At 40.3% G+C, this 15,187-nt stretch overlaps 1 protein-coding gene across 4 annotated transcripts in view; it reads left to right on the top strand.

Moving 5' to 3' along the window:
- The first annotated feature begins 12,954 nt into the window (after positions 1 to 12,954).
- Dtwd1 (DTW domain containing 1) overlaps positions 12,955 to 15,187 on the top strand; it is a 29,144-nt gene continuing 26,911 nt past the window's right edge. The window contains exon 1 of one of the 4 annotated variants that reach the window (XM_045156852.1): positions 12,955 to 13,055. The gene's annotated coding sequence lies outside the window, so the exon portion shown is untranslated. The other 3 variants (XM_045156853.1, XM_045156851.1, XM_004669710.2) reach the window with 3 other exon arrangements.

The following is a 15,187-nucleotide window of genomic DNA, read 5'->3' as shown; positions in this document are numbered from 1 at the left end:
AGGGAAAGGATGTGGGGTCTTTGAGTCTGATGAGGACAGGGGTGTGGTGAAAGGCTAGTGCCAGTGAGGAAGTGTGTCACATCCTGGGAACAGCCTGGGAGACAGGGAGGAGGAAATTTGGATCCTTTGTGAGGGGGGGGGCTGGCATAAGGAGGAAGACAAAGTATGAGCAGTAAGTCAGAGAGAGAAAGAGAGTTTTTGCATAAGATCTCAACACAGGAGAGGAACAGGACAAGAAGGTATTCCAAGAAATGAATGGGAGAGAGGAGTGTCCCAGACTAACAGGGTGAGGGGGGTGATGTGTAGGGAGTTGGATAGGCCATCAGTACCCGACACAGAAATCTCTGAGGGAAAAGTCTACCAAAGTAGATGGCAGGACTGACCAATTGGCCCCCGTAACAAATGAGACAGGTCTTCCTTCCATCTGGACTGTGACCCTGGGCTCCTCCATTGTGATAAGGAGAGTGTTGGTAGGGGCTGAATTTCCAGGCCACCATCAATCTTTGGCCACCAGGCTCAGAATATCAGCAATTGGCTTTCGTGGGGGATGAGGGGAAGGGGATGGCCTACCTTGTGGAGGCAAAGAAGGACAGTTGATCTTCTTGGTGGGGACTGGGTTCTGGCAGCAGACCCAGGTTTGGCAGGCTTTTGTCCAGTGACCAATGTAGCCATACTTGCAGCAGGGTTGTGGTAGTGAGTATTGCGGCCCCATCTTCTTCTTTGGGGGAGGCCTCAAGGCTTCAGGCAGGAACTGAAACTGCTGTCTGTATCTGGCCAACCTCTCAGTCCATTCCTGATCCTCTCTGTTATTAAGAACTTTAAATGCCAGGTCAAGCAGATCTCCCTGAGGGTTTTGAGGACCCTTTTCTAGGCATTTAATTTTTTTTTCTGATGTCAGGGGCAGATTGGGACAGGAAATGGGTATTGAGAACTATCATGCTCTATTGGGAAGCAGGGTAAAGTTGAGTGTATTGGGTGAGTGTCTCAGTTAGGCATCCCATAAACTCAGCTGGATTGTCATTAGGCCTCTGGGTAAGCATCCAGACTTTGTCAAAACTGACAAATTTATGGGATGATTTTTAGAGGCCAGCCAGAAGACAAAGAACCATCCTATCACAGGACACCCATCCAGGGGAGTTAGTGGGAGCATGGTATTTTTAGTCATGATCCTCTCTGGGAACAACAAGCATCCCTACCGAGAAAGTATTATCAGTTAAGTGAGTCTCATTAACATGGACCTGATGTGTTGTTGTTCAGCAAGCAAAATACAGAGTGAGAGTGGAGGAAATAACTACAAGGGGATAATGTCAGATTAGGTTATAGGCCTGGATGAAGTAGCAAAATTTTTTGGTATAGCATGTTGGATCAGTGGAGAAAGAACTTAGAAGTTTTTCAATATGTGATAAATCAGACATGAAAAAAAAAAAACCCATGAACATGAACAAATTTTTTTAGCACCTGTGACCTCTCATAAAGGGTACATTCCATCCCTGCAAGAATGAGTACATTGGGCAGGAGGGGAAATAAGAGGAGAGGAGATGGGAGATGGTGGTGGCAGGGGGCACAGAGGCAGAACAGGAGACAGATGAAGCTGTTGGAGCCACATCATCTATGACATCTGGGCCCAAAGCAGAGGGTGAGGATGAGTATGGGGTGAGGTTGAATTAGAGCACATTTCTGAGACTTAGCTAGAAGTATCTGGTGAGAAGAGCAGGTTGAACAAGGAGAAAGAGAGAGAGAGAGAGAACACAAGCGAGCTGTGCACACAGAATGAAAACTGCCTGAATATAGGATATTTTGGACCACCTGTTTCTACCTTGGCAAAAGTTTCCTAAATCAGTGAGAATTTGGAAATCAAAAGTATCATTTTCAGACCATTTGGACCCACTCTCCAGCTTATATTGTGGCCAGGCAGTGTTTCAGAGAAAGATCAGATGATGAGGTTTGATGTCACCCAAGAGTCATAGAGGCTATAAGTTCTTAAGGAGACTGAGAAAGAAAAATAAGGGTGGGAAAAAGAATCCAGAGATTAAGCTGGGTTTATACAGAACACCAATATGATCCCCTGGCCCATTAGGGTACAGGACTTCCACCTTCCATGTGGTCAGAGGCTGTAAAGGTCACAACTGTCAGCTGTTCATTGTGTTACTGGGCAAGACAGGCATCTGTGCTCCAGATGGAGTAAGAGGCTGGCAGTGAAAGATGAGATCTAAGGAGGTGGAGAGGGGGGAAGGGACAGGAAGTGTCCTGAGATGGAACAATTGAACCAAAAGGCACCCATTAGGGTGTGGTAGACTGGACAGTGAGAGACCCGGAGGTGTTGAGAATGCATCTTTCTTGAGACTTGGGGTTGGTGCCTAAAAGCTGGCAAGGGGTGTAGCCTGACATGCTAGCACAGCTTCCACACAGATGGATTAAACCCAACAGCAGGCCAACCTGAGAGGGACACTCACCAAAAAGCAGGGAGGAGATGAAGAAGAAAAGAAGAGTGAGGCCAAACTGTGGTGGGTGTGAGAGCTGGTATCAGGCAGAGATTATCCAAAGCCTTCAGAGGGTCAGTGTCAGCTCAGTGGTATGGTCAGGGGAAAGGAGGTCTGGCTACCCAAGAGGGAAACTGGAAACCTCCTATCTGAGTCAGGGCACCGAATTTAAGTTTTGGAAGTGACCAAGACCATGTAAACCATTCTGAGGCAAAGATGAAAGCTTTTATTAGGGAAAATCATGAGCTCCCAGGGCTAAGTCACAATAGAGGATCACAGCCAACCTGAGTCTTCAGGTAGTGGGCTTTATAGGCCCTTTTCATTTGTGGGAAGGTGAGAAGGAAAAAAAAAACAAACCTCATTTGTTAAGTTAAATAGAAACATTCCTTTAGGGGAGATCATTACATTAACCATTTAAAATAGCTAGGGTGGACTTCTAGCTAAGATGATTGCATAGGAGTCACACCAAACCAGCCTAGGGAGGGATTTAAGCAAAATGATAGCAAAATACACATTTGCTCTAAAAAGTGAATTTATATAGGTTTTTTGTTTTTGTTTTTGTTTTTTGAGGTAGGGTCTCACTCTGGCCCAGGCTGACCTGGAATTCACTATGTAGTCTCAGGGTGGCCTTGAACTCATGGCAATCCTCCTACCTCTGCCTCCTGAGTGCTGGGATTAAAGGTGTGCGCCACCACGCCCGGCTATATAGGTTTTAATCAGCCACAGTGGAGAAGCAGTACATAGACTTCCAAATCTAAAAGTACCACAGATTATTAGAAAACCCAAACATCAAATCATGATGCAAAATTGATACCTTATAATACAAGAAATGCAAAAGAATCAAACAACAAAATCCCACCAAAAATTACAAATTCATCAAAAATGGCCCCCAATGAGACTGTTTTAGACGAAATACCTCACAAAGAATTTTAAAAAACAATTTCATCTATACTCATACAAATCAAAGAAGGAATCAAAGGAATCAAAGAAGAAAACAAACTTCTGAAGGAATTCCAAGAGAACACACGAAACCAGTTTAATGAAATAAGGAGATCAGTAAAGGACATTACTAAGGAAACAGAAATACTGAAGAACATCCAGGCAGAAATTCTAGCAATGAAAAATACAGTCAAATAAAGAAAAAAAAATCTGTGGAAAGTCTCACCACTAGAATGGATGAAGAAGACAACAGAATATCTAAACTAGACAACTAGGTGGCAGATCTAATACAGGCCAACAGAGAGAAAGACAAGATAATAGGAAGGTTTGAATGGGAATTTCAAATTATCCAGGACACTATTAAAAGAACAAACAAAAGAATTCAGGGTATAGTAGAAGGAGAAGAATATAATCCAGAGACTTAGTAGATATTTTCAACAAAATCATAGAAGAAAAAATTTCCCTAATTGGGAAATTAATGCCAATTCAGATACAGGAAGCATTTAGAACATCAAACAGACAAAACCTGGAAAGAACCTCTCCTGGCATGTTATAATTAACTACTAAACACACAAACCAAAGAAAATACAGGGAAAGGAATTAGAGAGAAAAAGCAAGTCACCCACAAAAGGAAGCCCATCAGAATAACTGCAGACTACTCAACACAAACTTTAAAAGCCAGAAGGGCTTGGAATGATGTATTCCAAGTTCTGAAAGATAACAACTGTCAACCAAGATTACTTTATCCTGCAAAGCTATCTATCCAAATTGAAGAAGAAATAGGACATTCCGCAGCAAAAACAGGCTAAAGGAAGTTAAGAAAGCTAAGCCAGCTCAACAAAAAATTATTGAAGGAATCATTCATGTTGAAGAGAAAGGAAAGCCAAAACAAACTCCTGAAGGAATGCCAAGAGAACACAGAAAACCAGCTTAATGAAATAAGGAAGTCATTCAAAGATATGAGTAAGGAAACAGAAATACTGAAGAGAAATCAGGCAGAAATTCTATCCCTGAAAACACATTAGGAAAAAAAAAAAAAACCTGGAAAGTCTCACCAGAAGAATTAATGTAGTAGAGAACAGAATATCTAAACTAGAAGACCAGGAGGCAGATCTAATACAGTCCCACAAAGAGAAAGGTAAGCTAATAGGAAAGTATGGATGGTAATTTCAAGATAGTTGGGACACTGAAAAGATCAAACATAAGAATTCAAGGTATAGTAGAAGGAGAAGAATTTCACTCCAAAGGCATAAAAGGCATTTTCAATAAAAGTAAAGAAGAAATATTTCCCCAAATGGGGAAAAGAAATGAATAAATTCAGATACAGGAAGCTTTTAGAACACCAAACAGACAAAACCTGGAAAGAAGCTCTCCTCACCATATTATAATTAAACTACTAAACACGCAATCCATAGAAAACATATTGAAAGCAGTTAGAGAGAAAAAGCAAGTCACCAAGAAAGGCAAGCCTATCAGGATCACAGAAGATTACTCAACACAAACTTTAAAAGCCAGAAGGGCTTGGAACGATGTATTCCAAACTCTGAAAGATAACAATTGTCAGCCAAGATTACTTTATCCTGCAAAGCTGTCTATCCACATTGAAGGAGTAGTAAGGACATTCCACAACAAAAACAGGCTAAAAGAATTTATGACAACTAAGCCAGCTCTACAGAAAATACTTGAAGGACTCCTTCACACTGAAGAGAAAGCAAAGCACACAAATGAAGAAACAGGAAAAAATAAATCATGCTCAAATAACACTTAAAACAAGATAGTAAAGGGAAACAGGAAGCACTACAAAACAAAAAGAATGGTGAGAATAAACACACACCTTTCAAAAATATTTCTTGGGCTGGAGAGATGGCTTAAGCCGTTCAGCTGGAGAGATGGCTTAAGCCGTTCAGCTCTTGCCTGTGAAGCCTAAGGACTCCGGTTCAAGGCTCGATTCCCCAGGACCCACGTTAGCCAGATGCACAAGGGGACGCACACATTTGGAATTCGTTTGCAGTGGCTGGAGGCCCTGGTGCGCCCATTCTCTCCCTCCCTCCCTCCCTCTCTCTCTGCCACTTTCTCTCTGATGCTCTCAAATAAAGAAAGAAAGAAAGAAAGAAAGAAAGAAAGAAAGAACGAATTTCTTTAAAAAAAATATTTCTTAATATCAATGGCCTCAAAGCCCCAACCAACCCGGAAAACTGGATTAAAAGGCAGGATCCTGTAGTGTTTGGCATACCCTCCTGTTTCTGTGATCCACCTTATGTTGGCCAGGGGGTGATGTCCACCCTCTGCTCATGCCATCATTTTCCCTGCCACCATGTAGTTTCCCCTCGAACCTGTAAGGCAAAATAAATCCTCTTTTTCCCATGAGCTGCTCTTGGTTGTGTGATTTATACCAGCAATGTGAACCAGACTGCAACAGGTGTCAATTGACCCCACTTTTATTTAGTAGAGTACTAGAAGTCTTAGCTATAGGAATAAGGCAAGGAGACACTCATAAAAGGGATACAAATGAAAAGGAAGAGATCAAATTATGACTATTTGCTGATGATATGATTCTATACATAAAGTACCCTAAAGACTCTACCAGCAAACTGTTAGAAGTGATAAACACTTTTAGCAATGTATCAGGATACAAAATTAACACAGAGAAATCAGGAGCTTTCCTATATACTAACAACAAACATGAGGAGGATGAAATCAGGGAATCTCTCCCATTCACAATTGCCTCAAAAAAGATAAATAAATAAAGTACCTTGGAATAAACCTAACCAAGTAAGTGAAGGATGAGAACTTTAAAACACTCAAGTGAGAAACTGCAGAAGAATCTAGGAAATGGGAAGACATCTTGGTTTGGGAGAATCAATATTGTGAAAATGCAATCTTTACAAAAGCAATCTACACATTTAATGGAATCCTCATTAAATTCCAATGGCATTCTTCACTGAAATAGAAAAACATTCTAATATTCATTTTTTAGCACAAAAACCCATCAACAGCCAAAACAAGTATGAACCACAAAAATAAGGCTGGTGGTATCATCATATTCGATTTTAAGCTATATTATAAAGCCACAGTAACAAAAAACAGCATGGCACTGGCCCAAAGACAGACATGTAGATCAATGTAACAGAATAGAAGACTCAGATGTTAAGCCAGGCAGACACAGTCATCTGATTTTTGATAAAAATGCCAAATATATTCATTGGAGAAAGGACAGCCTCTTCAACAAGAGGTGCTGGGAAAACTGATTATCTATATGTAAAAGGATGAAATAGATCCTTGTCTTTTTCCATGCACAAGAATCAAGTCCAAATGGATCAGAGTCCTTAATATTAGACCAAAACTCTGAAATTGCTAGAGGAAAAGGTAGGGGAAACTATTCAACATATTGGCATAGGCAATGACTTTCTGAATATAACCCCAGTTCCTCAGGAAATTAATCCACTAATCAACCAATGGGATCTAATGAAATCACAAAGCTTTTGTACACTGAATAGAGCAAAAAGACAACCTACAGAATGGTAAAAAGTCTTTCCCAGCTATACATCTGACAGAGGATAATATCCAGAATATACAAAGAACTCAAAAAAACAAAACAATGAGACATCAAACATCCTATTTAAAAATGAGCCATGGAACTAAATAAAGAGTTGTCATTGCAAGAAATACAGATGGCATATAAACATCTAAAAAAGTGTTCTACATCCTTAAGCCATCAGGTAAATGCAAATTAAAACTATTTTGAGATTCCATCTCACTCCTGTCAGAATGACTATCATCAAGAAAACAAATGACAATAAATGTTGGTGAGGATGCAGAAAAAGGGAAACCCTTCTACATTGTTGGTGAGAATGTAATCTGGTGCAGCCATTGTGGAAATCAGTGTGGAGGTTCTTGAGACAGGTAAAAATAGATTTATCATATGATCCAGCTAGAGCACTCCTAGGCATATATCCTAATGATTCTTTTCACTACCTTAGAGATACTTGCATAACTGTATTTATTACTGCTCTATTCACAATAGCTAGGAAATGGAACCAGCCTAGATGTCCCTCGACAGGTGAATGGATAATAAAAGTGTGGTACATTTACAGAATGAAGTTCTATTAAGTGGTAAGGAAAAATGAAATTATAAAACTTGCAGGGAAATGGATGGATCTGGAAAGGATTATACTAAGGAAGCTAACCCAGGCCCTGAAAGCCAAATGTTGAATGTTCTCTCTCATATGTGGATCCTAGCTACAATTATGTAGACTTGTGTGTGAACTGGAACCAAAAATTGGTAGCAGAGGCCAGCAAGCTAGAAAAAGGCTGTAAGGGAAGGAGGAGAGGGAAGGATTTTAGGGATGGTATTGTATAAAAGTAAGTAAAAGAACAGATTACAGGGATTGGAATGGCCTAACTGAGGCTAGAGAAAGAGATTGAATAAAAGAGGTGTGTGTGGGGGGAGGGTCAATCAAAATTGAAGATATTCTGAATAAGATATACCTACATTTTTGGATAATGGCATATCCAGAAGCCACTGATTGCTGCCACACAATTTTCAGTGCCAGACATGGGATACTGTCCAGTGAGTCGTTGGCCAAGGAGGTCCCTGTTGCCTCCAAAACTTTACAGGCTACTGCTAAGGCTCTTGGTTTCCCATCTTTAACAGATTGTAGGACCCTATTGCTGAAGACTTCACAAGCCTGGATAGCAAGGTCACTGAGAAATCAAGCTGGGGCTGAGCTGAAAACCTCCTCCCTGTAGGTCAGCCAACTGATAGCTGGAAAAAGCTGCACTGCATGCATCCCTATGGGACACAGAAGTCATCAGAAGTGAAAACAATAGACACTGGAAGCCTCAAGTTTGGCCAAATGACCGAAAGGTGCAATTGTGGCATGTCTGGTATAGGGGAATGCAACTGCTCTCTAATTGGACCAGAGGCCCACTCTATGGGAAGGAATACATGCCTGTTACTGAAAACCTAATCAAAAGCCAATGACGGGGGAGGTTATAAGCCTTAGGGTTAAAAAGCCTATTCTTGTCTGGTTAAATGCATATATTATCCTCACCATACTGCCCTGAAAGCACTACACTTAATGTTCCTATTTATATAGTAATACTACTCTCATTTTTGGTTAGAGGAGCTTCTCTTTTCTGTTAGCAGTGACCACTGGGATGACCCAAAGGCAACATAGTGGTGAGAAGTACAGCAGATTAATTAGCATGGAAACATCTCTTTCATACCCTCCAGTGCTCAGGGTCCACTGCAGAAGAGGTGGTAGAAATAATGTAAGAGCCAAAAGAAGGATACGACTCCTTACAATGCACCTGTCTAGACAGAAATTGCCCTTGATATCCACGACTTCACAGTGCCTAGCAATACCTTCACAAGACCCTCATAATAGGAAAAAAAGACAATGACATCAAAATAAAAGAGAGACTAATGGAGAGAAGGAGCGGATATGATGAAGAGTGGAGTTCTGAAGGGGAAAGTGGAGGAGGTTAGGGAATCAACATGGTTTATTGTCTGTAAGGATAGAAGTTGTCAATAATAAATTATACATTAAAAAATTAAAGTAAAATAGTTAGGGTGTAACACCATATAGTGACCATGTAATTTAGGAGATAAGGGGGCAGGAAACCATGGTCTGGGGCACTGTTAGACAAGGAGAGAATATGACCAGGTGGTTTTTTGAAGAATGTGGATAATTCTCTTCCTTTTGCCTTTGTCACCATTCTTCTATCTTTGTTGACTCCATCCTGGAAGCCTGTCCCAACCTAACAGTATATTCATGGAAGATAGCATCTATAGCCTATTTGTTATTGAGCATCTGTTCATATGCTCATTTGGCATCTGTATGTATATTTGGTGAGGTACTAATTTTGTGATGTCCTCTTTTAACTCTCAGTGGAGTTAGTGGTAAAGTTTCATTCCTTATACTTGTACTTTGAATGTTCTGTTTTCTTTGTCATCTTACTTTAAGGTCTATATATTGTGATAACCTTTTTAAGGAGCCACTGAAACATTTTTCCTCTTCCTTGGTCTTCTTTTCTCCACAGGTATTTGAGAAATTCATTGATTAAGTTTGCCCTGCTATGATTAATTTACAATCACTATTCACACATATAGAGCTTTGTATTGCCACTTTAAATTTTTATTCTTCAGTATTAATTGAAAGCTAAAGAACACTAGAGAAGTAAGAAACACATATTAAAGACAAAAGCAGATGATAGAAATCTATAAATATCACCAAATATAAAACTTTGGATTATACAATGGAGAACTAAGGAAAAAATTTGAATGCCTTTAAAATAGAGAATTATAATAAAATAATGAATCCCTGAAACCAAAACATCATGTAATAAGTTAAAATAAGAAAAATCATATACTACATATATAATGGGGCAAATTAAGAAGTAAAAAAAAAACAGTAAAAAAAAGCTGAAGAAATATTTTAGAAATTAGAGCAAAATTGGCAAAGAGAACAAAATTCAGAGAGAGAAAAATAAAGATTTAGAGGATTATGCCAGGAAAATAAGTTTCAATCAATAAATTCAAATATAGACAGCAGCTGTACTTAAGCCACTTTTCATAACTACCTGTACTAAAATAATTTCCCCCATATTAGTTTCATTTTACTGATGTACGAAATTACCATAAATTTAGTGGCTTAAATCAAATATTTTCTCTCAGTTACTGTCAGAGGGGTAAAATGGGTCATCAGAGCTATGCCCCTGGAGGTACGTATCCAGGAAGAATCTGTTTCCATATCACTTACTCCTTTGTGTGGCCATCTGCATTCCTTTGCTCAGTGTCTTCTAACTTCAAAGAGAGCAGTGTAGGATATTCTTCTCTGCCTGACCTCTTTTCTCCCTCTTATAAAGCCCTGTCATCACATCAGTCTATCCATGTAACAGAGTAATTTTTCTACTTCAAGTTACTTAGTTATAGTTACAGGTACTTTTGCCATGTAATATATCCATAGGTTCTAGAAATTAGAATGTGGACATATGGAAAAGTAGTGTTGCTTTTTCTCCCATACTTCATTTGCGTTTGTTTTCAGTAAGACACTAGAGGATGTATTTCAAAACATTAAGTACTAAAAAAGAAACAGGATAAGTGATTCAACTCAGGGGAGCAGTATTATATTGATGAAAGTATTAGGAATTGAGGAGTAAAGCAGCCTCTATTTTGTGAGCAGCTAGTCAGAATTAACAAGCCCATAAAGAATAAATAGATATATGTATAGCCTGACAGAGCCAAAGAGCAAACTGATTTTTTTTAAGATCAGAAAGCAGAATACAGGAACTAAACTCGGAAAAGCCCTAACTCATGTAGACACACCAAAAGGTCAAAAGCCTTGACTCAAGTGGACTCACTAGGAAGCCAGCTGGCCCACACACATGAAGTAACCAATCTTTTGTTTAACTCATAACCTATTGGAGCCCTCCACATCCATTCTAAGTGAGCAATCCAATTCACCTTGACTTGGTAATTTATATCACCAATCATATAAAATGTCCCATCCAAATCATTAGGCAATTACCCACTCAGAACCCCTCCCAGATTGGGAGTTTTTCTGCTTTACTTTCCCCTTCTTGTCTAATAATAACTCTTGTTTAACTTTCCCTTGTGCTGGGTCAGCACTTGTCATTTTTTGTTAATTGTATTTGTTAATTGGTGAGGAGAAAGAGAGGGCATTCGTATGAGTGTGTGTGTGATGAAAGAAAGAAAGAAGGAAGGAAAGAGGGGGAGAGAAAGAAAGAAAGAAAAAAAGAAAGAAGGAAAGAAAGAAAGAAAGAAAGAGAGGGGGAGAGAAAGAAACAGATGGATGGACGGACAGACAGACAGATAGATAGATAGATACCAGGGCCTCTTGTCACTGAAAAGTATTCCAGATGCATATGCCACTTTGTTCATCTGGCTTTATGTGGGTACTGGGAAATTGAACACTGGTTGGCAGGTTTTGCAAGCAAGTGTCTTTAGCCCCTGAACCATCTTCCTAGTATAGGGTTTTTATTTTTAACTTTTACACAGGCTGACCTTGAACTCACCATGTATCCTGGACTTGCTTTGAACTCCTAATCTTTCTTGTTTCCCCAGTGCTGGGATTACAAGGATAAACCACCACACCTGGCTCTAAAACTTGAAATTTTGACTGATTTCTTCTCTCATTTTCAATTTTCTAGTTGAAAATGCTGCCCTGGGGCATCACCATTACTTAAGACATTTCCAAGTCAGGTGTGGTGGCACACATCTTTGATACCAGCACTATAGAAACTGAGGTAGGAGGATCACTGTGAGTTTGAGGTCAGCCTGAGATAACACATTGAATTCCAGGTCAGTCTAGGCTAGAGTGAAACCCTATCTTGAAACAAACAAACAAACAAAAAGACATTTCTAAATACAATCAATATTCCTTAGGTTAATATGCTAAACCCTTTTGAATTTTCTATAGTTTAAGTTAATCATACTCTACTTTATGTATTGCTTGTCATTTTAACACTTTCAGGGCAAGGTGTAGACAAAAAAAGAAAAGCCAAAAAATGAAAACCAACCCCCCGCCACTTGTAAATAGTTATACTTTAATTGTGTGGAGCTTGGCCCAGTGATTTGTGATGCTTTATCCCAACAACTAGAGCCTAACTTCTACTGGCCCCTGAAGCTTCACCCCACGTGGCCAGTCTCAGAGAGGTCAAGTGGTATTAAAATGTACTACTACCTCATGATAGTGAATTGCCCTTTTGAACTCGGTTCAAATATGACCCACACAAAAGGGCCGGAAGGCAAGGCCAGAATTTAGCTCAACCCCCTCCCACTCCCCTGGAGTGCAATTCTCTCTCTCTCTCTCTAAGAATTTGTCTACTGTATTTCTGCCCACAGAGTATATTCTGCGTTTAAAACTTTTATATCAATTCTGGTCTGGTCAATAATTTTACTCACACCTTGGGCTAGTGGTCCCAAGGCTCCATTCTTTTTCTTTTAAATGATAAATGCATAATACACTACTCGATTGCTCAACTTGATAGTTTTTCAAAATTTAACAAATGTTAATTATTTCCTTTGGGTTGGGCATAAGCAAATGATTTAGTAACTTATCCATACGTCATGCTTAATTTCAAAGTGGAAAAATGTACAGTAGTGCCAACTCTATAGGCTGGCTCTTATGCAAAGTAAATATTCAAGGCACAAATGGTTTTTCTTATTGGGCATGGCATAGTTACCTCGAAATAGCCCCAACAAAAATAATACAGCTAAGTTCTCATAACTGAACTATTACTAGGAGAGGTTAAATGGAAAGTGTTCTGTGGGAATAGCATTTCCTCACTTAGTTCCAGTTGCGCGACCCAACAGGGGTCTGGGTGGTCCGGGGTGCGCGGCCCTCGCTGCCTCCCGCCAGCCCCAGCAGAAGGGCCGCGGCTAGGGCTGGGCGGCCGAGGCGGGACTTCCGCCGCGCCACGCCCCGCTGCGCCCGCCTACCTTGCGGCCGCCCAACGCGACCCCCTTCACAACGGGCGCCGCCTCGCCGCGGCTCCGCCCGTGGTGCTCCCGGAAGGCGCTCCGCCGGTCCGCGCGCGATCTCGGTCCGGGGCGCGCGGCCGGGCGGAGCGGAAGTCGCGTGGAGATGCGCTCGCTCGCCGTGAGTGCAGGTCTGACCCCCCGGGCTGCGTGCGGTCTCCCGGCCCCTCTGCGACCAGTGGTGTGGCCGACGGGCCACTGGGAAGGCGGACCGGCCTCGTCCGGCCTCTAGCCGAAGTCCGGCCCGTCTCTCTCCCTGCTGCAGGCGCTGGCGTTTCTAGCAGCTTGGGCGACCTGTGGGGCAAAGGTTTCCTGTTTTATTGTTGTTCTTCCATAACAAGTGATTGGTTTTCCATCCCAGTCTGTCCTGGAAAGTTAGCACTCCGTAAGACCTTTCCCTTCTTTGATTTTAGTATTTGGAAAGAGAACCTTAGGGTAAACAGGAATGCGCAGGCTGTACTGAGTGCTTAAGACATCGAGGCTATGGTTAACACACAGGAGTTTCTGTCAAAATTATTTCTTAGGACTGAAACAAAATGAGTATATTAACACTTTCAGGTGCCAGTTCGACGGAGTTGGATACTCAAATCGATGCTTAAGATTGCAACACTTCATTTTTTAAAAAATAATTGAACTCCAGTGTACCATTAGAGAGTCTGCCTGCTACATACTAGGTTCTGTAAGAGAATAAAGCATATTTTTAAGGGGTGGTACTTTAAAAATGGATATTAGATCTTTACAAATTATATGATCAGTTCTTAAAGTACTTAAAGAAAAATTTGAAGTTCAGTACTGAGGTGCATACTGAATGCCCGTTTTCACAAGTTCTGACTTAGTTAACACGTATTTGTTGAATTTCTTTTATTGCATAATGATCAGGAGCAGGTATAATGAAAAAGAATTTTACTTTGTAGAGTTGACTAATAGTAGGGAAACCTCACTGAAAGGAACCTCTAAACGGAAGTACATATTTCTATATCAAATATGTGAAACCAGTGAAAGAGAGAATGAATGAAAGAGAATGACATAGAAATTGTCTTTGCCTATCTGAACCTATAAGGAACTGAATGGAGATACTGACTTTAAGTCTAAAAATAGGTCATGTGCAATGTAGAAAGGTTGCATCTAGGTAAATATAATTAACTTGGAAGGGACTGAGTAGCCGAAGGGATAAAAATTTGTTTTTAGCCCAAGTTGTACAATGGATATACCATCAAAATGCTAAGGTTATTAGTTCCTAAGAAATAGTTATTGTTTTCGAAGTCTTTTAAAAATACTGAGTCTTCTGGTGTACATGCATCAGTGAAATGTGTCTAGACATCTTCAGCAGCATTTACAAATTCTAATTTGTGAGACCAACCCTTCAATAAAACAAAAGGGGCAGGTGAGAGTTCAGACTCCTTGGGTAACTATTTTTTCCTCCCAACAAATTACTCCAGAAAAGGTAGAATCGTTTTGTTATAAAGGTATTTGATCTTTATACTATGTTCCATCAAAAAAAATTATTACTCATGCTTTGAATGCTCCTGAGTTAATACTCATTTAAATGGAATTCCCTGTGTAGATTTCCTCTTTAATATAGACAGAAATATTTTTCAGAGATTTAGGACACCGTTTTGCTAATTGGTAAATGGAAACAAATATAAATACATAAGAATGTTTATTTGTTGCACTTAACTTTTTTGGTATAAAATAAATGTAGAAGTTACATGTGTGTGTGGGGGGGGAATATTTTATTGACCTGAGGGAGGGAAAGAGAATAGGTACACCAGGGCCACAGCAAACAAACTCCAGATACATGGGCCACCTTGTGCATCTGGCTTATGTGGGTACTGGGGAATCAAACCTGGGTCTTTAGGCTTTACAGGCAAGCACCTTAACCATTAAGCCATCTCTTCAGCCCATGTTTTCTAAATCTTTTTTTTTGAAGGGGGTGGGTTCGAGGTAGGGTCTTGCTCTAGCCCTGGCTGACCTGGAATTCACTCTTCACTTACAGACTCAGGGTGGCCTTGAACTCACAGAGATCCTCCTATCTCTGTCTCCCAAGTGCTGGGATTAAAGGTGTGCATCACCACTCTTAGCTTTCTGAATCTTTTTAACCTCCATAACGCCAACTGAATTTCCCCTGACATACTTAATATATAAAGGTTTTGAATTTGCAACAAATAATATGTGTACATTTGAAGTAAGCTGTTGACTAGGCCAGGGTACCTTCTTTAATGATATTGTTTTCTAGACCTTTGGAGGAAGCTGCCCATAATTT

This window comes from Jaculus jaculus, chromosome 8 (assembly GCF_020740685.1).
Source record: "Jaculus jaculus isolate mJacJac1 chromosome 8, mJacJac1.mat.Y.cur, whole genome shotgun sequence".
Classification (NCBI taxonomy): domain Eukaryota; kingdom Metazoa; phylum Chordata; class Mammalia; order Rodentia; family Dipodidae; genus Jaculus; species Jaculus jaculus.
Note: the sequence above shows the minus strand (reverse complement) of the source record. Positions and strands in the feature narration are given on the sequence as shown.